The sequence below is a fragment of the Saccopteryx leptura genome, chromosome 5 (assembly GCF_036850995.1).
Source record: "Saccopteryx leptura isolate mSacLep1 chromosome 5, mSacLep1_pri_phased_curated, whole genome shotgun sequence".
Classification (NCBI taxonomy): Eukaryota; Metazoa; Chordata; class Mammalia; order Chiroptera; family Emballonuridae; genus Saccopteryx; species Saccopteryx leptura.
The window spans coordinates 182,089,846-182,111,023 of record NC_089507.1 but is presented as its reverse complement, the minus strand read 5'-3'; the positions used below and the strand labels follow the sequence as shown (position 1 = coordinate 182,111,023).

At 40.7% G+C, this 21,178-nt stretch overlaps 1 pseudogene; it reads left to right on the top strand.

Moving 5' to 3' along the window:
• Positions 1 to 21,178, top strand: part of LOC136406622 (zinc finger protein 200-like) — a 31,292-nt pseudogene that overhangs the window by 7,105 nt on the left and 3,009 nt on the right.

The following is a 21,178-nucleotide window of genomic DNA, read 5'->3' as shown; positions in this document are numbered from 1 at the left end:
TATGGAAGGTTTACCCCTTCTTTAACTAACTTTATTTAAGTTTATTATGCTTTTATTGCCTTGGCATTACATATTAGAAACAAATATAATAATGTGGGGCAGAAGATGGCAAACAATAGGTTCTTGCACTGCAAAAAATAAATTTTCGTTTTCTTCAGACCTACTTATGAGAAAGGCACTTTAGAGTTATTCTGTATATGCCCACAAAAGGAGACCTGGGAAATCCAGGTCTCCTTTTGTGGGCATATACAGAATCTCTGAGCCAACCATAAACACCTTGTTGACTCAACTCTCCAAGACTGCAAGGAAAGAAAGAAGTATTGATATCGCTGTTTTATATTCTATCCTACACATCCATTTTTGGCCACTGACAAATGAGAAATGTTCATGAGTAATTTTTTTTAGTCTCTCCATGTCTCAACTGAAATAGAAGTCAAAAGCAAAGTGAGGTAGTCTGTGAGGAGTAGACCCTGGGGAACTTACTCCATAAAGTGTGGGCTTTGGATACAGCCCATGTATACTCATTATATGCATCCTTCCTTTCTCTCCCATCTATCATAAACCTCTAAATTTCCTTGGTTGGACTCTGAAGCATATGCCATACCCAAGTAAAATGATTTTCGGAATCCAACCATTTTGGATCTAGAAAACACTTTAGAGAGAGAACATTCCTTACTCATTGCTTCAAAGAGAAAGCTAATGCTCTGTGGGATGTTGATGATCTGCCCAAGATCACACAACAAGAGCAAACACAGGCCATCCATCATTTCTCCTATGCTGCAATCCTTCTTTTATAGCAGCAAACCAACAAAACAGAACACTGCATGGACTTCTGATTCTCCAGTTTTATTTTATTGGCAAAGGAAGGGGTTTGAGTCCATTTTCATTTCAGTGTGTTCTCTTCAGTTAAGCTGTCCTTTGAGTCACATGTTGTTTTTCCTTTGGGATTTAATTGCCATTACACTGAACACAAAAATAACCCAGGTTCTTAACATTTTTGTTTGCAGCAAGGACACTTGATTATAATCTCTTCATCAGTCGTATTTGCAAAGGCCATAGCCCTGTGCTTTGCAAGGACTTTTCCTCCCTGGAGCTTTTCTTCTTTGTGTGTGAAGCCAACTTCTCGCTTGGTGATGTGCCAGGTGTAATCCTTCTGCTTATGTAACAAGCCCCCTTTCCTCTGCAGACAAAAAGATCTCTGTAGTAAGCCTGTGACCATGCTAACTGCTCCTCAGCTAGGATCAAAGTCAGGCAGCCTCTCTATGATTATGCTCCCTGGTACCTGGCTGGATTTGTATACCTTGAGTCCAATTAGGGGCTGGCTTGCTATTTATTGCATTTGGAATCTTTTCTTACGGGTTTGGCCCTGTCTAGCTTTTATCCTGGGAATGTTTGTTCTCTACACTCAATCTTCTCCCCATCTCAGTCAATATTTGTTTTCTGCATCAACACTCTTCCTATTCTGGGGCTTTACCTGATTGCAGTACTTGCCTTCATTGCTCACTTTCCTTCCCTTTTAATTTTCTTGCTATTTTGCTTTTTTTAAAAGTTATTTTGTAATAAAAATCACTGTTCATTTCTCCCTGGGTCCCTTAAGCAAGCCTTGATTCTGAACCTGCCTGTGAATAATACCTCCACATGTTAGCACAAAAGAGCAAAATTTTGGCATACATGTCTTTTATATATATATATATATGACTTTCTTTTTTTTCAATTTTTTTTTTGTATTTTTCTGAAGCTGGAAATGGGGAGAGACAGTCAGACAGACTCCCGCATGCGCCCGACCGGGATCCACCTGGCACGCCCACCAGGGGTGATGCTCTGCCCAGCAGGGGGCAGATGCTCTGCCCCTCCAGGGTGTCGCTCTGTTGCGACCAAAGCCACTCTAGCGCCTGGGGCAGAGGCCAAGGAGCCATCCCCAGAGCCTGGGCCATCTTTGCTCCAATGGAGCCTCGGCTGCGGGAGGGGAAGAGAGAGACAGAGAGGAAGGAGAGGGGGAGGGGTGGAGAAGCAAATGGGCACTTCTCCTGTGTGCCCTGGCTGGGAATCGAACCCGGGACTTCTGCACGCCAGGCCGATGCTCTACCACTGAGCCAACCGGCCAGGGCCTATATATGACTTTCTAATGAGTTTTGTCTACCAGTGAAGATAGAGTCTGCCCATAAAAAGTTTTGAATTCATTAGTTACAAAGAAATTTTACCCATTCTGACAAAGGTTAAGCAATGCATCTGGTATCAATGACTTAGAAACTTCTGTGTTTTTGATATCTATAAGAAATTACTCAAGATGACATCAGAGTAATGGTGATATAAGCGATACACTTGATCTCTTTCTCTCAAATTTCCAACAAACTGAACAGCTATTACACAAGCAAAGAAACTCTAGCTAGACTCAAAAGTTTATCTGAAAGATCTGTGCACTGAATGGACTAAAGTTGTTTTTTGTTAGATTTCTTAACAATACCACCCTCAAATGCCGTCAAGAAAGAAGAAATTGAATACCATGGCTACACAAGAAAGAAAATAAAAACTCTCCAGAAAGAAATCTCAATCACATAGAAACCCTGGACTTAAACAATAGAAAATTTAAAATTGAAGTTCTGAAAATACCCAGTGAGATGTGAGAAAAAACTGATAGGCAATTTAATGAGCTAAAAAAATAAATTAATGAACAAAATAAGTACTTCATCAAGGAGATTGAAACTTTAAAAACAGAGATGAAGAACTCAATACATTAATTGCAAAATGAGGTAGCAACTTTAGCTAATAAAACAGACCATATAGAAGAGAGAATCAGTGCCATCAAGATAGGCTACTAGAGGTGCTACAGTGAGAAGATACTCATGAATTTTAAAAAAATGATGGAGTTTGACAAGAATTGTTAGAATCAATCAGAGAGAGCAATATAAGAATGGGTATATCAGAAGCAGAAGAGAGGGAGAAGGGAATGGAGAGCCTATTCAAACAAATAATTGATAATGTCCCAAGCCTATGGAAAGAGTTAAAGCCTCGAATCCAAGAAGCAAACTGAATAACTCAACCTAAACAGACCTTCTCCAAGGCATATCATAATAAAATTGTCAAAAAGCAATGACAAAGAAAGAATCCTCAAGGCAGCTAGGGAAAAGAAGAATATCAAATATAAAGGAAGGCCCATTAGGTTATTTTCAAACTTCTCAGCAGAAACTCTACAAGCCAGAAAAGAGTGGACCCAAATATTCAAAGTATTGAAAGAGAAGAATTACCAGCTAAGAATACTATATCCATCAAAGTACCCTTCAAATTTGAAGGAGAAGTAAAAACTTTTCCAGACATATAGAAACTAGGGGAATTTATCACCAGAAAACCCCCACTTGCAAGAAATACTCAAGGGGGTTATTCTACTGGATACAAAGAACAAAACAAAATGAAACTACAAGTCAAAGCTCCAACAAGGTCATAATAAAAACAAGGATAATCTGTGACAACAATAACATAAAAGAGAGAGGATAAAAATCTGCAGTATCAAAGGAGCATGGAGTGCAGAAGCACTTGTAAGATGAAGAACTCTTGTACAGACAAAAAATTATCTCTTAATAACCTAATAGTAACCACCCACACAAAAGCCACTACTGAAACACATAGCTTAAAAAAGAAGAAGAAACAGAGAAAGAAGAATGGAATACCAGCAAACAAAACCAACTGACAGAAACACAAAAGAGAAGAACCAAAGGACACACAGAGCTACCAGAAAACAAAACATAAAATGGCTATAGGAAATCCTCAAGCATCAATAATTACTCTAATTGTAAATGGACTGATAAAGAGGCACCGACTATCACATTGGAGCAAAAAGCAAAACCCGTATGATGCCTTCAAGAGACACATCTAAGCTGCAAGTACAAAAGTAGACTCAAAATGAAAGGTTGGAAAATGATTCTCCAGGCAAATAATACTCAAAGAAAAGCAGTTGTAGCCATACTAAAATCTGACAATGCTGACCTCAAGACAACAAAGGGAACAAGAGACAAATATGAATACTTAATAATGATAAAAGGGACACTATATCACAAAGATATAACATTTCTTAAAATATATGCACCGAATGAGAGAGCACCGAAAATATCTAAGACATCTACTAACTGATCTTTAAAAAGAAAGCCTCTTTAATAAATAGTCCTGGAAAAATTGGAAAGCCTCATGTAAAAGAATAAAACTTGACTCCAGTTTGTCCCCTTGAACAAAAAGTAATTAAAACTTGGTCAAAGACATAAATATAAGATTTGAAACAATAAATTACATAGAAGAAAACATACGTACTAAACTTATGAACCTTGACTGTAGAAACAGTTTATGAATTTGACCCCAAAGGCAAGGGAAATAAAAGCAACAATAAGTGAATGGAATTATATAAAAATAAAAAGCTTCTGCACAGCAAAAGAAATCAACAACAAAACAAAAAGTCAGCCAACCAACTGGGAGATGGTATTTTCAAACAAAAGCTCTGAGAAGGAATTAATATCCAAAATTTATAAAGAACTCACAAAGCTCATCAACAAAGAAGCAAACAATCCAATTGAAAAATGGAGAGAGGACCTAAACAGATACTTCTCCCAAGAAGACATACAAATAGCCAACAGATATATGAACAGATGCTCATCTTCACTAGCTATTAGAGAAATGCAAATCAAAATTACAATGAGATACCACCTCACACCTGTTAGATTGGTTATTATCAACAAAACAGGTAATAAGTGTTGGAGAGGCTATGAAAAAAAGGAACCCTCATTCACTGCTGGTGTGAATGCAAACTAGTACAACCATTATGGAAGAAAGTATGATGGTTCCTCAAAAAATTAAGACTAGAACTACCTTATGATCCAGCAATCCCTCTATTGAGTATCTACCCCAAAATTTCAAAAACATTGGTACACAAAGACACATGCACCTCCATGTAAATCACAAAATATTCACAGTGACCAAGACATGGAAACATCCAAAGTGTCCTTCAATAGAGGATTGGATAAAGAAGATGTGGTACATATATACAATGGAATACTACTCAGCCATAAGAAATGATGATATGTTGTCATCATTTATGACAACATGGATGGATCTTGAGAACATTATACTGAGTGAAATAAGTAAATCATAAAAAGCTAAGAACTATATTATTTCACATGTAGGTGGGATACAAAACTGAGACTCCTGAACATAGATAAAAGTGAAGTGGTTACCAGGGGGAAGAGATTGGGAGAGAGGTGTATGAAGGGAGGAACAAATACAAGCTGACAGAAAATGATTTGACCTTTGGTGATGGACACAGAACACAATCAACAGTTCAAATACTATAGAAATGTTTACCTGAAACCTGTGTACTCTTTTTTTTTTCTTTTTTTTTCATTTTTCTGAAGCTGGAAACAGGGAGAGACAGTCAGACAGACTCCCGCATGCGCCCGACCGGGATCCACCCGGCACGCCCACCATGGGCGACGCTCTGCCCACCAGGGGGCGATGCTCTGCCCATCCTGGGCATCGCCATGTTGCGACCAGAGCCACTCTAGAGCCTGAGGCAGAGGCCACAGAGCCATCCCCAGCGCCTGGGCCATCTTTGCTCCAATGGAGCCTTGGCTGTGGGAGGGGAAGAGAGAGGAAAGCACGGCGGAGGGGTGGAGAAGCAAATGGGCGCTTCTCCTGTGTGCCCTGGCCGGGAATCGAACCCGGGTCCTCCACACGCTAGGCCAATGCTCTACCGCTGAGCCAACCTGCCAGGGCCAAACCTGTGTACTCTTATTGAACAATGTTACCCTGTTAAATTTAATTTTCTAAATAAAACTTTAAAAAAGAAAATTAAAAAAAAAGAAATGACTCAGAGACTTCACAGCTATTTTTGCCACTGCCTGGGAGTCTCCTTCATAGCTTCATTAATTCTAGCTTCTATTTCAAGTCACTAATTAATATCACCTCTTCAGAGAAGCTTCCCTGATCCTCTAGACTGAATTACAGACTTTTATTTGACCCTCAGCTTGACAGCCCAGACCTTTCCTTTGAACTTCAGTCTCTGATACACAACTGCCTCTTTGGTATCTCCAATGGATATCTGATAGGCACCTTAAACTTAAATACAACTTTTCATTCGTTGCCTCCAAACCTGTTTATTCCCTAGTGTTCCTCATTTTAGTAAATTTCGGCATAATTGACCTAGTTACTCAATTCAAAAACCTTAGAGTCTTCTGTCTTAGGTTGGCTTTCTTAGATGCAGAGCCTAAGCTGGGGATTATTGTGCAAGGGGTGGGTTGTGAGAGAGCCCTCAAGAAAATCTGCGGGGGTGAGAGGAGCTGTACAGGGAAGGAGAAGGAGCTTGGCAAAGATGTGGTTTCTTCTTGAGTTTAGCCTCAGCCTGATGCCACAGGGAGCTCAGGAGAGTTAATGGCACCAGAATTGAATTCCACTATCAGTGACAAGCTTCCCCTCCTATCTAACATTTTTAAATCAGTGAATCCATTGACTAGGTCTAGTCTTTTAACAATGAGGCAGTCAAGAGCCATTAGCAAGCAACACACACAAGTTGAAGATGGGTGTACCTACCTGATGAAAGAGTATGCCCAAAGCACTGAGAGTCTATTGTACTATTCTGAACTCCTTCCTTCCTTTCACTGCACTGCTTCCACATTCAGTCAATCAGCAAATACTCACAACTCTACTTCAAATTATATTCCAACACAACCTTTTTCTCACTATCTTAACATCACCCTAGTGCAAGCCACTGCCTCTTACATGAACTACTTGTGGATCTTCTGGTCAATAATCATACTCCTCCCACCCACAAGAAGTAAGGAATCAAAGAATTATGATTGCTTTCTCAAAGATAAGCCCTTAGACCAAGACATGACCAATCAGAAAAAACAAATGGGAAGTTGCACTTACAGGAGTAGAAGGCTCCCCTCAGCAAATCTATGCTGATGAGAGTGAGTGGACCAGCGTACCCAAAGAAAGAGTATTTCAATTAAGGGAGCAGCTGGTCAGCTAAGGAAGCTACACAAAGAGGAATGACAAAGAGAAGCATGGAGAGACGCCAGAAGTCTCAGTCAGTGGATATCACAATTCCTAACCCTTTGACAAGATCAGCTCTATTTTAACCTGCTACCTACCATTCAAGTCATCCACCCAAATCCCTCACTCCTTGTTCTGATTCCATGCTCACAAGGTATAGAGAAGACACAAAGAATTTGAGTGGTTCTCTAACAATGACATTTCCTTCTCATTGTAAATAATAAGTGGACATTCCAGTCTTATCCATTAATATATAGATATAAAAAGCCACCAAGAGATGAATTTCATGGATTTCCCAGCCTGCAAGTCTGAGAGCCAGACATTGGACTGTGGCAAATTCCCCAGGATATGTGGCAGATTGTATTTTCCATCAATGGCCACAGTATGAGCTCTGGTTCCACAACTTTTCTGTGCCCCCATCAAGAAGTGGGAGTCCATTCCCCTACCTTTGTCAAATTTCAGGTTCAAAAGAAAAATAGATTTTTTTTAAAACCACTAAGTTTTGGAGTGATTTGTTACTTAACCAGACAAGAGGCAGCCTGCCTAAAATTGGCAAACCAGCCTAATATTGCCATTCAACTACATGAGTCCTTTTATTTATCCTTGATGTTCATAGATCCTATGGTCCTCGGCCATCACTTCTGTCACATGGGAATATTCATACTTGCTCAGGTAGAATATCCATACTCTACTCACTGATGTGCCTGCCCTGCTATTTTCTTAAAGGCTGACATTCCCTAGAACCTTGTCTGGGTCCTGTTCTTTCATTTTAGAGATGGGAGAAAGAGAGAGAGAGATAAGAGAGAGAGGAGAGAGAAGCAGGGAAGGAGCAGGAAGCATCAAGTCCTATATGTGCCTTGACCAGGCAAGCCCAAGGTTTCAAATCAGTAACTTTAGCATTCCAGGTCGATGCTTTATCCACTGCGCTACCGCAGGCCAGGCTGGTTCCTTTCGCAAACTCCATTTGAATTATTTTATGTACAATCATGGGTAAAACTTTTCTATCTGTACTACTCCCTTGATGAATTCTCTTAGTTGCATAGCTTTAACACCATTTTTATACTATGGACTGTAACATTTTATTGCCAGAGTGCACCTCCCCCTGCACTCTATATAATACTGTGCACTTGATCTATATATACTTGGATGAATAAGACATCTCAAACCTTATGTCCAACTAGCCTCCTGATCTCCTGCCACCTCAAAAATGTCCCTCTCAGTCTTTCTCATCTTAGTAAATAGGAATCACTTCTACCTAGTGTGCTCAGATTGATAATTAGAGTGGAAGGGAGGTCAGGAAGGAGGGAGGTGAGGGGTATTTATTATAAGGCATTAGTTTAAGTGATTGTGAAGACAACTCCCAAGATCTCCAGGGTGAGTCAGCAACTTAAGAGGCCCAGGAGAGGTTATGGTGTGGTTCCAGCCCATGGAAGACTACAGCCAGCCTTCTGCTTTTCCACCCCAGGTAGAGCCACAGAAAGAGCAGCCCTGCCAGCCCAGCCTCCCTCCAGCCCTGGGAGCTCGGCCGTCCGGGAAACTTACCTTCTCAACAGCAGACTGCCAGCTCTGAACAGGGAGGTGGCTATTGCTCTTGAACAAGGGCACTAGGTGTGACATCACAGAGGCTGAGGTGCCTGGCCTCTCTGAATGCAGTATCCCAGCAGTGGCCTGTGAGAACAGTCCAAAGGGCAAGGGGATGATGTGGCCTCTTGTGCCTGGTTTTCCCAATCTCTTCCCAAGCCTGGGTCCTACACCACCCTCAGTGAGTATCAGGGGTGGCAGAGCCACTGAAAGCTTTTTAATAGGTTTCCTTCAGTAAGAAGTGACCTTTGAAAACCACAGAAACGAGAATGCTATATAATTGATTTCAAAGCACAATAGCTGCAAAAATGTTTCTTATGCCTCCAAAGCCAAAGCAGTCCTCCCAGACTCCAGGCTAGGCCAACAACTACTTTAAGATGCCACTAGTAGGGCCATGACCATCCACCAGCTGGCCCTGGGGCACTTCCTCACCTTCTTGCCCCAGCCAGGCCTGGCCCAGCCCAGTGAAAGTCAAGGAGACCATGGTTATTATAAAGAATGTGAGCTCAACCTTTCAGGACAGTGCACCCTCATCTCTTAATGAAGCTCTGACTGGAGAAGGAATCCAGCAGAAATAGGAGACAGCACCTTTGTGCTTGAAAGAGGAGCCTGATGAGCTGGTGGTCTTTGGGGACTGGAATGTGTTTTACTCCCACTAAGAATGCATACGCCTGGATCCGACTCAATAGCCTAGCTCAGAGAAGGAAGATGCCGATGTTGGGAAGATGATGTTCTTGGTAAAAGACAATAATCTTGAGGGTAAAGATTTTAGAGCCTTCCGATTGTGATGAAATGGATGGTTCCGTGGTCTCCAAGCAACCTCCAGATTGCCATAAAGAAAATAAGCTAAATATACCCATTTTGAAGGAACAGAAAATGAGAACTCTTTTAGTTCCCATTGAAAAGTCTGCTCCACTAGAGGAACTCTCAGGATTTGTGGACATCGATGTTATTGTACATACCCCAAATCAGAAAACAAGAAGGTGGTCACAATTCCACAGTGTGGGAAACAACCAAACAATAGTTTTTACCTTATTTCCCACCAGAAGTCTCACATCGGAGAGACACTTTATGACTCCTGTTACTGTGGGAGAAGCTTCGATTATAAAACAAACCTTAATAAACATAAGTGAATCCGTACAGGAGATAAACCTGATTCATGTTCTCATGGAATAGTTTTCCTCAAAATTCTATTCAGATTCACCATAAAGGAACCCATCTAAGGGAAAAGATATTTAACCCTTTGAATAGTGAGTTTTTTTCATGCTCACTGACCACCAGAAGTGAGGCTTTTTTTTTTCAAAAAATGAAATTAGTTCCAGTTACAGTTTTATTAACTTAAAATCATGTTTGATAATCAATTTATGAAAACAAGAAGAACATACATTTGCCTTTTTTAATGTTGCCTTACACATTTTTAAAATAAATCGATAGTACTCTGGATGGTCAGAAAGCATGAGGACGTACATGAACATTCATACTACTCAAAGGGTTAAGTGTCCAGAAGGTAGGAAAACCTTCCCTGATAATAAAGAATGTGTGCTTCACCTGCAGAAGTTGTATAGCTTAGAGGCTGTATGGTTGCAAAAAAAATATGGGAGGTTTGGTAGGCTGTCAAATTAAACCCAGATGGAAAAACCCATTCAGTGGCTCAGTGAATAGTGTGTCAGCCTGGGACACTGAGGACCCAGGTTCAAAACTCCAAAGTCACAGGCTTAGCACAGGCTCATCTGACTTGAGTGCAGGGTCATAGCCATGGCCCCATGCTCTCTGGCTTGAAGTCCAAGGGTGCTGGCTTGAAACCAAGGTCACTGGCTTGAGAAAGGAGTCACTTGCTCCTGGTCAAGACACATATGAGAAAGCAATCAATGAACAGCTAAAGTGCCACAACTAATAATTGATGCTTCTCATATCTCTCCCTTCCTGTCTGTCTGTCTGTCTCTCTCTCTCTCTTTCACAAAAAAAAACAACAACAACAAAAAACTCATTCATCATATAAAACCCAAAAGCAAAAGGAGGATCATGAAAGATCTGATAATCCTGCCTCAAACTAAAATGTTTCATAAGGAATTCCAAATTCCCAGACTTTCTGAAAAAATTACAGATATAGGAAAATCTGAAAATAGCCAAAATTGGATACACACCCCTCTTGGATAAAATCTCAATTTTTTAGAAAATTCACAGGGAAGCAAATATCCTCAAGGACTATATCTCAGTTAACCTCTGGCTTTTTGGACTAAGGAGCTTTCTTTTGTAAACTGGTGCAACAATGCTCAACTCACAGACCCCATTCCTGAGAAAGGCTTTGAATAGGAGTCTAGAGGCTGCTTACCTTCAGGATGAATACAGTGACTCTTGTGTACTGAAAGTATATCCATTTTTCTCTCATGTATGAATTCACACTTGAGGAAAGAGAAATAATGCAAAGGTCTTTTTCTACACTGGTGTTCTCCCCTGAAAGAATCAAACTACTGACTTATTAAGCCAAGAGCTTAATTCTATTAACAATTTGTATAAACCTCTAAAAACACCCTGTTAAAACTTGAGTGTTGAAAGGTATTGTTTGCTTTGGAATATAGAAAAATACAGCAATGGAATATCAAAGGCTTACTCTGTCATTTGTATGTGATTTAAACTAACAATCAGTTTTGGTTACATTTGCATTTTATGATGAAAAGTGGCTGTTTTACAAAAATCATTTTTACAACATAATTGGTTAAGATATCTACTGTTCTTGCTGCTTCTTTTTGAGCTAGTAATTGCTCGTACAGCTATTTTATGCCTTTCTTTGTCATGAAAGAAGCTGGGTTTGTTCAGATCTGGCCGCCCAGCTCCACTACTGGAAAGGTTCTTCAGAATCTTGTCCTCTGCTGAGCCGAGAAGAAAACTTACTAGAAAAGAAACCACAGAGCCTGAAAAGGAAGAGGAAGACACTCGCTTTTTTCCATGGCTGTTCAATAAATGTACCATATGTTTAATTCCCTTCTAAGTAGTTATCAGGGCTTGGCAATGGGTGGTCATTAACTCACAAGTGAAGTGTTTATTTTTAGAGTTTGTGTCTCCAGTGACCAGCTCACATCAGCTCTCAGAGACAGGATTCTAGTGTCTTTATTGTTGTAGATATCAATTTTCTTTGTTCTCCTGATATCCAGACTTTCCTGACTTGTTTTCCCAGAGGCAAAACCACTGTTGTCATCCCCTGGCCACGTAGCTCAGTTGGTTAGAACATCACCCCAATATACCAAGGTTGCAGGTTCAATACCCAGTCAGAGCACATACAAGAATCAACCAATGAATGCCTAGATAAGTGGAATAACAAATCAATGTTCTCTCTCTACTTCTCTCTCTCTTTCTTTCTTTCCTTTCCATCTCTCTAAAATAAATACAAAAAAAAAAAAAATAGACCAGTGGTATGATGTGTGATTTTAAGGATTCTCGGTCTATTTAGCTCTTTTCAGGTTTCCCAGATTTTTTCTATTTTGATTAGACTAGGTTAATCTTCTAAGCTATTTAGAATTTTTTTTTCTTTTCTTTTTATTGGGTGACACTTGTTAACAAAATTATACAGGTTTCATGTGCCCAATTCTACAACACATCATCTCTACACTGTATTGTGTGTTTACCACCGTGAGTAAAGTCTCCATCCATCACCATTTATCCCCCTATACTATTCCTTTACCTACCCTTCTCCTCCTCCCCCTGGCAGTCACACTCTATTTTTCATGGAAAATTTTTTTTAATCTTATAAATTTTGTTTTTCATCCAAAAACATGCCTTTTTACTTATTAGAATATTCCTGAGTAAATCTTTCTAGTATTCTTCATATAAGTTATACACAATTTTGTTATTATAAATATATTTCTAATTACATTTTATAGTTATTTCTCTAATATAGGAAATTTTTTTAAAAATTATATATTTGTGAAACGAGCCATCTCACTGACTACTCTTAATTTTTAATTATTTCTCAGTTCTGTTATAATTTATGATTAAAGATTATACCATCTAAGCCAAGGACGATGGCTCAATGGATAGAGCTTTGGCCTGGTGGATAGATGTCCCAGGTTTAATTCATGTTCAGAGAACACAGAAGTGACCGTCTGCTTCTCTCCCCTCCCTCTTCCCTTCTTTCCCTCTTTCCCTCTTTCCCTCCCAAAGCCAGTGGCTTGGTTGGTTCAAGTCTAGATGCGGGTGATGAGAATAGCTCCATTGGAGCACATCAGCCTCAGATGCTAAAAATAGTTCAGCACTCAAGCATCAGCTCCAGATGGGATTGTCAGGTAGATCTTGGTCGGGACACATGCAGGAGCCTGCCTCACTATCTCCCCTACTCTCATCTAGAAAAAAAAAGGGGGGGGGTTATGCTATCTACAAATTTTTTTAAATGTTTAATCTCATCAAAGACAACCTCATTTAAACACCCATAATAATACTTGACCAAATATCTGGGCACCCCATGACTCAATCAATCAACCATTACAGATGGCAAGTGTAGTGTTCTTCTTGGACCTTCTGTTACCAGTTGTGGAGCCCCTTCCTTGGTTTCTAGTGGCCTACATTGTATCTGTCTTCAGAGGATACCCTAGGGCTATCCTCACAGTGCATCTGTGGATCAGAGAGCCAGCAGGCACAGAGATCCATGAGGTCGTTGGAATTTGCCTTCCCTAGAGTAGCCCTGAGCCAGTGACTGACTGCTGGTACAGGAGTCTGAAGCCCCTGCATCAACTTCAGACTTTCTTCACTCCCATTTTGAGTTCCCCTGAGAGCAGTTCTTTAATAAAATACTTGCACAGGAATTTTTATCTTTAGGGTTTGCTTCTAAGGGATCCTGGCCTAATGCAGCCGTCTTTCTCATTGTATCTTGTTGGCTTTGACAAATATTGTCACTTCTTTCCTAAACCAGGCCCTACTCAGTTTTAGGTGATGATCTAAAGTTTCCTAATGCTTAAACATCATCAAATAGTCCATTTAAAGACTCTTTCTGTCAGTGTTACTAAGGAGCAAGCCTCAGAGGTAAGAAGGCGTGAGCTCCAGAATCAGCATGTACTTCTAGTCCTAGTCTTCCGCAGACACACACAAAAAAAAAGAGTCAACCTTGCTACATCATCCTCTGAGAGAGATACCTCTACCTTCCACACCTCCCAGAATGAGGAAGTTGGGGTAGCCTGTCACATGCCATGCTGTCTGCTTTCTCATGAAATGAGAGCACCAAGGGAGGAGACAGCCCTGGAACTAACAATAAGACCCTGTTGGCAGTTAATTTACACATCAGATGATTTACTTCACAATTGCTGATTTCTGGAGAGGTATGTCTTTCCCTTCCCAAACCACTCAGATCTATTCATACTGTGGAAGCTTTACGTTTCTTGAAATGACTGAACCCCTGTGTCACTGAGCATCCCTTGGAGAGAACTGGGAGCAAGAACCTCACTTCTGTGAGTGGAATATCCTTTTTACTAAATTTTTGTATAGGAACAGACTTTAATGACCTTTCTACTTTTCTCTGTGCAAGAAGATACCAGGAAAAAACACAGTTGTTTAAAGACTCTGATGATAAATGCTTTCAAAGCCCTTTAGAAAATAGTAATATGGTGTTCTTTGAAGCCAGGGTGTTTCAAGGGATTTTCTGCTATTTGATGAAACTAGGTCATCAAACTATGTATGCATGCACGCACACACACATACATTCACACACAGAGAGTTATCATTTCTTTAAAGCCTAATGTGTGAGGGCCATGGCCGGTTGGCTCAGTGGTAGAGCGTCGGCCTGGCGTGCAGAAGTCCCGGGTTCGATTCCCAGCCAGGGCACACAGGAGAAGCGCCCATCTGCTTCTCCACCCCTCCCCCTCTCCTTCCTCTCTGTCTATCTCTTCCCATCCTGCAGCCGAGGCTCCATTGGAGCAAAGATGGCCCGGGCGCTGGGGATGGCTCCTTGGCCTCTGCCCCAGGCACTAGAGTGGCTCTGGTCGCACGCAACAGAGCGACGCCCCGGAGGGGCAGAGCGTCGCCCCCTGGTGGGCGTGCCGGGTGGATCCCAGTCGGGCACATGCAGGAGTCTGTCTGACTGTCTCTCCCCGTTTCCAGCTTCAAAAAAATACAAACAAAACAAAACAAAACAAACAAACAAAAAAAACCAAAATAAAGCCTAATGTGTGAAGTAGCCTGTGACAAATGCTGACACACTGTGAGAAGAGGATGATGAGAGAGAAACCACACATATTTAAATGAGTATTTCTCTAGTGGCCTGACAGTATTTGAAACCCCACTCTGCATGTGACCCCAAGACAGGCAAGACTACTGCACGTGTCTACCAGTACATGCCTCACCCTTTTTCTCATGCCTGCTTCCCATCCCAGGTTTGGCCTCTTGGCATTCCCTGACCTTGACTTCTAGACCAAGGCTGAATAAGATGTGAGACATCCCTTAACTGATATTTTCAAACGACAGCTCAGATAAGGGCCTAATATCCAAAATTTACAAAGAACTCATAAAACTCAACAACAAACAAACAAACAATCCAATAAAAAAATGGGAAGAGGACATGAACAGACACTTCTCCCAGGAAGAAATACAAATGGCCAACAGATATATGAAAAGATGCTCAGCTTCATTAGTTATTAGAGAAATGCAAATCAAAACTACAATGAGATACCACCTCACCCCTGTTAGATTAGCTATTATCAACAAGTCGGGTAATAACAAATGTTGGAGAGGCTGTGGAGAAAAAGGAACCCTCATACACTGTTGGTGGGAATGTAAAGTAGTACAACCACTATGGAGGAAAGTATGGTGGTTCCTCAAAAAACTGCAAATAGAACTACCTTATGACCCAGCAATCCCTCTACTGGGTATATACCCCAAAACCTCAGAATCATTGATACGTAAAGACACATGTAGCCCCATGTTCATAGCAGCATTGTTCACAGTGGCCAAGACATGGAAACAACCAAAAAGTCCTTCAATAGAGGATTGGATAAAGAAGATGTGGCACATATACACTATGGAATACTACTCAGCCATAAGAAATGATGACATTAGATCATTTATAGCAAAATGGTGGGATCTTGATAACATTATACGGAGTGAAATAAGTAAATCAGAAAAAAACAAGAACTACATGATTCCATACATTGGTGGAACATAAAAACGAGACTAAGAGACATGGACAAGAGTGTGGTGGTTACCAGGGGTGGGGGGAGGGAGGACGCAGGAGGGAGGGAGGGAGAGATTTAGGGGGAGGGGGAGGGGCACAGAGAAAACTAGATAGAGGGTGACAGAGGACAATCTGACTCTGGGCGAGGGATATGCAACATAATTTAATGACAAGATAACCTAGACATGTTTTTCTTTGAATATATGTACCCTGAATTATTAATGTCATCCCATTAACATTAATAAAAATTTATAAAAAAAAAAAAAAAAGGATGTGAAACATCCCTTTTGAAGTTAAGTAAAAGTCCAATGGGTAGATGAGAGGAGAGAGATTCCCAACCAAAGCACCAGCAACACAAAGGCATGGGAACAGGAAAGGGAGCCACATGCCAGGAAACTCAATGGTCTGTTATGGCTCAACTTTAAAAGGTAGGAGTGGACAAGTAGGCAAAATCCACCTTAATAGAAATTCATTTGTCAGGCAGAATTTTGATTTAAGTAGCCAGTAAAGTTCTTTGGTCAAGTGACAGACACATCCAATAAAGTTCTGAGGGAGGTCACTTGGACAGCAGTGCAGATGATGATGTGCTGGAACAATGGTGGAGGCAGGAAGACTGTACAGAGGCTGTTGTGGTTTGATGGTTCAGGTCAGAGGGTATATACTAGAATATAGAATAGTAAAAGAGGGAAGATAACAGACATTGGTTGGGTAGAACAGGCAGGAAGAAAGGATTTTGGAGGTCACATCATTGTGACTAGAAATGGTTCTGTGGTGGAAGCCCAGAAACCAGTCTCCTTGGGACCTTCCCTCATCTCTGACTTGAGCACGGTATATGCTATAGGTACTCAGTCATTACTTGCTGACTCCATTCATGTGCTACTTATCTCTCATCTCAACCACTCTCTGGTAGACACAGTAAAATGGTAAAGTAGCAAATGATGTAACTTTGGTGGGTCACATAAAGTTTTTGTATCTCTCTCCGCATTTATAAAATGGATGGGCTGGGTGAGGGTCCTGGCTGAGGTCTCCAGCTCTTGTGCTCCAAGTCAGCCAGTGCTCAAGGGAATTAGCTGGAAGCTGTCCTCTATGGCAATGTGGGCAGAATTCTTGAGAAATGGGAAGACTGGTTGAGCATCTTCCAGGCCTCCTCCAAGCCCGGGGCTAAGCAGGAGACTAGTGCATTCCCTGATTTATTTGTGTCATTCACAGGCACTGAAATGGTCCTCATTTCTGCAGTTCTCTTTAGTGAGGGAAATAAAATGAGCCCTACTAAAGGAAGAAAGGGGTGGGGGGAGTTCCCATGCTGCCAAGGTTGAATTACTGGTGGTATAAAATTATGTTTTTATTTAAAGTGAGTTTTTTTTTCCCCGTTGGCTGTATTGATGCTGCCTTTGACACCTACTCAATGCCTTGAATACAACCTGCTTCTCTTGACTTTGTTTTCCCCTGGCCCTTAAAAGGGATCCCAGGATTATTGATGGAGCTATTCAGCAACTGCCTACAAGCATTTCAGTGGTTATATTCTTCTGATTGATTCATGAGAGTTTCCCGGGTGTGGGTGGGAACTTGTGGCAGGGGCTCCCCAAGACAGGCTTTGCCGATTCTGGCCTCGAATTTTGGGAACTTGTGGGCAAAGACATAAAGAGAGGGTGGGGAGGTTCCCAGGACAGTCTTGTCCCAGACTTCACCCCTGCTTAAGTCACTTTCCATGGTTGTGCTCCAGCACACTCTTTCCCTTGTCAACTCTGTGATGTGAGTGGGAGGCTATACGGTGAACACCGTGTACTCCTGGTTTAAAAAAGAAAAAAAGGAGAGGTTCTGTACTGTTCTGCAATGATTTTAAAGCCAACCCTTGATTACTGTGTGAAAAGGAGGAAGCATTCACATTTAAGTGAGCACTCTGGGCTGGAATTTCCCACAGTGGTAATACTGGCCCGAGAAGACCCGAGAACTCGGCAGCTTTGGTTCTAACCTTAGAGTTTCCTTGTCTATGAAATTGTGGAGGGGTATTATCTCACTGCACTGCATCTTAGTAGTCAGAGGTTATTAAAGATGTGCCCCTAAATGTTAACAATAGTTCTTGATCAGTGGGGTTAGCAGGTAGAGGTTAAGGGAGAAACATCAATGCTCTTGGATCCTTCTATCTATAGGCTTTGATAGAAGCTACCCAAAGTGTTGAGGAGCTAGAAGGACCTGAGTAATCTTTAATGCAAACTAGAAAACTTCTGAAAATGAACTAGATTGCTCTAATGTTTCCACCAGCAAAACATGCCTAAACTGAGACAAGCAGTCCCTTAGAGGAAGCAGCATTCTTTGGGTAAGACTACCCTGGTGAGTGCTTCCCTCCTCTTCCTGCTCCCTACCACTACAGGATTAGTTTTAGGACCCTTGTTGATTCACTCTTTATCAACCACTAGTAACAAACATTTTGTGCAGTAGACTGTTGCAATAGCAGCTCATTCACACATGTGTTAAGTAGTCCCCTCCCACACTGACTCTAAGTTTGGCCTTGTGACTTATTTTGGCCAATGAAACATTAGCAAGCATACTGCTAAAGAGAGGGTGGGAAGGTTCCCAGGACAGAAGATTGAAAAATGTTCACACATTAGGGGAAATCTCTTGTCACTTTTAGAACTTTACAATTGTGATGCTAATAACCCCAAGTAGCCTGATGAATAATAAAAGACCATATAGAACAAGAGATATTGATTCTTAGACCAGTCAGGTCCAAACAATTTAGCTGTTGATTGCAGACATGTAAGTGAGCACATTTAAGACCAACTTTTGGCTGAGCCTATCCTGAATTGCCAACCCAGAGAAACATAAGATAAATAAATAGTTATTGTTTTAGGCCCCTGGTCAGCAAACTGCAGTGGCGAGCCACATACGGCTCTTTGGCCCCTTGAGTGTGGCTCTTCCACAAAATACCATGTGCGGATGCTACCTTGATAAGAAATGTACCTCCCTATATAGTTTAAGTTTAAAAAATTTGTTCTCAAAAGAAATTTCAATCATTATACTGTTGATATTTGGCTCTGTTGACTAATGAGTTTGCCAACCCTGTTAGGCCAACAAGTTTGGAGTGTTTGTTACACATCAAGTGCTAACTGATACACCCTCTGTTGTAAAAACTAGAGTGATGATCCACAAATATAGCACTCAGTACTCTACCAGCATATAGTAAATATTCAATAGATGGTAGCTATTATGATCCTGTTGGGTGGGAAAGCACTGAAGATATGAGTGATGTCTGTGTCCTCAAAGACTTGACCTCTCTCTGATTATGTGAATAAACCTGCTCGTATAAAATGATAACAGAATAATTCAAAGTGCTGTGTCTTTGAGTGAAAAGTCCTTGTTACTAATATTTAAATTTAAATAATCTCATTGAAGCTTCTTCAAAGTTTGTATCTAAAGAACAGAAATGATGCTTACATAGAGAACCTTGTTCTGACCCCTGAGATGAAGTGGGTGGGTTTGTTGTCTTGTTACCAAAGTAACCTTTTTCAATAAGCCTTAAAAAGATCATTTCTCCATGTGAAGGTTTGTTTTGCATTGCACACCACCACAGTTCACAGACAATACATTTACATAAGAAATAACAGGTCCTGGCCGGTTGGCTCAGTGGTAGAGCATTGGCCTGGCATGCAGGAGTCCTGGGTTTGATTCCCAGCTGGGGCACACAGAAGAAGCACCTATCTGCTTCTCTACCCCTCCCCCTCTCCTTCCTCTCTGTCTCTCTCTTCCCCTCCTGCAGCCAAGGCTCCATTGGAGCAAAAGTTGGCCCGGGTGCTGAGGATGGCTCCATGGCTTCTGCCTCAGGTGCTAGAATGGCTCTGGTCGCAACAGAGCAATGCCCCAGATGGGCAGAGCATCACCCCCTGATGGGCATGCTGGGTGGACCCCGGTCGGGCACATGTGGGAGTCTGTCTGACTGCCTCCCCATTTCCAACTTCAGAAAATAAAAAAATAAAAAAAAGAAAAGAAACAACAGACACACATAGAATCACCTTGATTTTATGAAGTCCAACTATTCAAAATGCAAACATACATCTATAAAAGGACTTAATCAGTATTAGTATAAAAGTATCTCATCTCAATATATATGGTAGGAATTTAACATAAAGAGATTAAAAAATAAGTTTGTCCTATTCCCCCATATCACAAATAATAAAACTGATGCTCAGAAAAATTAAACTACAAGCTCAATATCTCAGAGCTTCTTAACGGCAGAACAGGGACTAAGAATTGGGTCTCCTGATTCTTACACTGATGCTCTTCTCATTACTTTGTGTATTTTAATGACTATCTGCCAATGAGGCAGGATACATTTTTAAAATATAATACTATTTAAAAATGTTTAATATAGAAATAACTGACAATAATTCAAAAATATAGTAAAGCACGTATTAGGATAAAATAGCATTAGTGTCCTTGTACAAAGTGATCATGGCTAATTTTTCATAAAATATATCCTTCTAATAACCATTCTATAAACACATACTATATTTTTTTTAAGGAAGAGGAATAACACTGTATTATTTTAACTACTTTTTCCTCTTTAAACCTTTTCCCCTGTATTGTAAATACAGGTTCTGTGTCATTAAGTATGTATCTACAGCATCATCTCATCAGCATCCGTTTCTCCTGGTAGCTTTTTTTTGCACACAGACTCAGTAAGTTTGACTCTCAAATTAGGTCTGTTCTTAATTTTATTTGCCTAAAAGGTCGACCTCAATTTGCGGCAGACACAGTTCTAGTGAGTCTGTGCAATCCAAAAAGTAAAAAACCACCTTAGTCACAGCCTAATTAAAAGAAGCCAAAGCCCCCCCACAGTTCTTAGACATCAGAAGAGATGCTCAGTGTTGTTTATAGTAAGAAAAATGTGTAATAAGTTGTAATTACCCCTTTTCTTTTGTTAAATTGAAAAAGATCAGTTAAGTCTGACAACACACTGAATTAGAGTGTGCATACAGAATGTGGGAAAATCAACACTCTCCTGTATTGCTGGTTGGAAGGGACATCAATATACTTCAATGGAGAAATTTGTCAAAATCTGTTAAAATCTCTGTTGGTCAAATAAGTTTGTAAATATGATATATATGTTTGCTTGCTTATAGTTTGCATTGGGTGTGGGAGACAGGCTATAAGCCGGCAAAGTCATTAAGACTAAACCTTTCCCACCCTTTTAATACTAAGATCTTTTCAAAACTAAGCTTCTCCCCACACCCTTGACTGTTACTTGATGTGGGGTGGTGCACTCTTATGAGGAATCCCATTTATGCCCCATTAAGTGACTTTGTATCAGAGACTTTCTTATTTGTATGTTGGTTTAAAGGTTTTGATTTCTATACTATAAAATGAGGCAAACCAGGAGCGCTCTCTCTCTCTCTCTCTCTCTCTCTCTCTCTC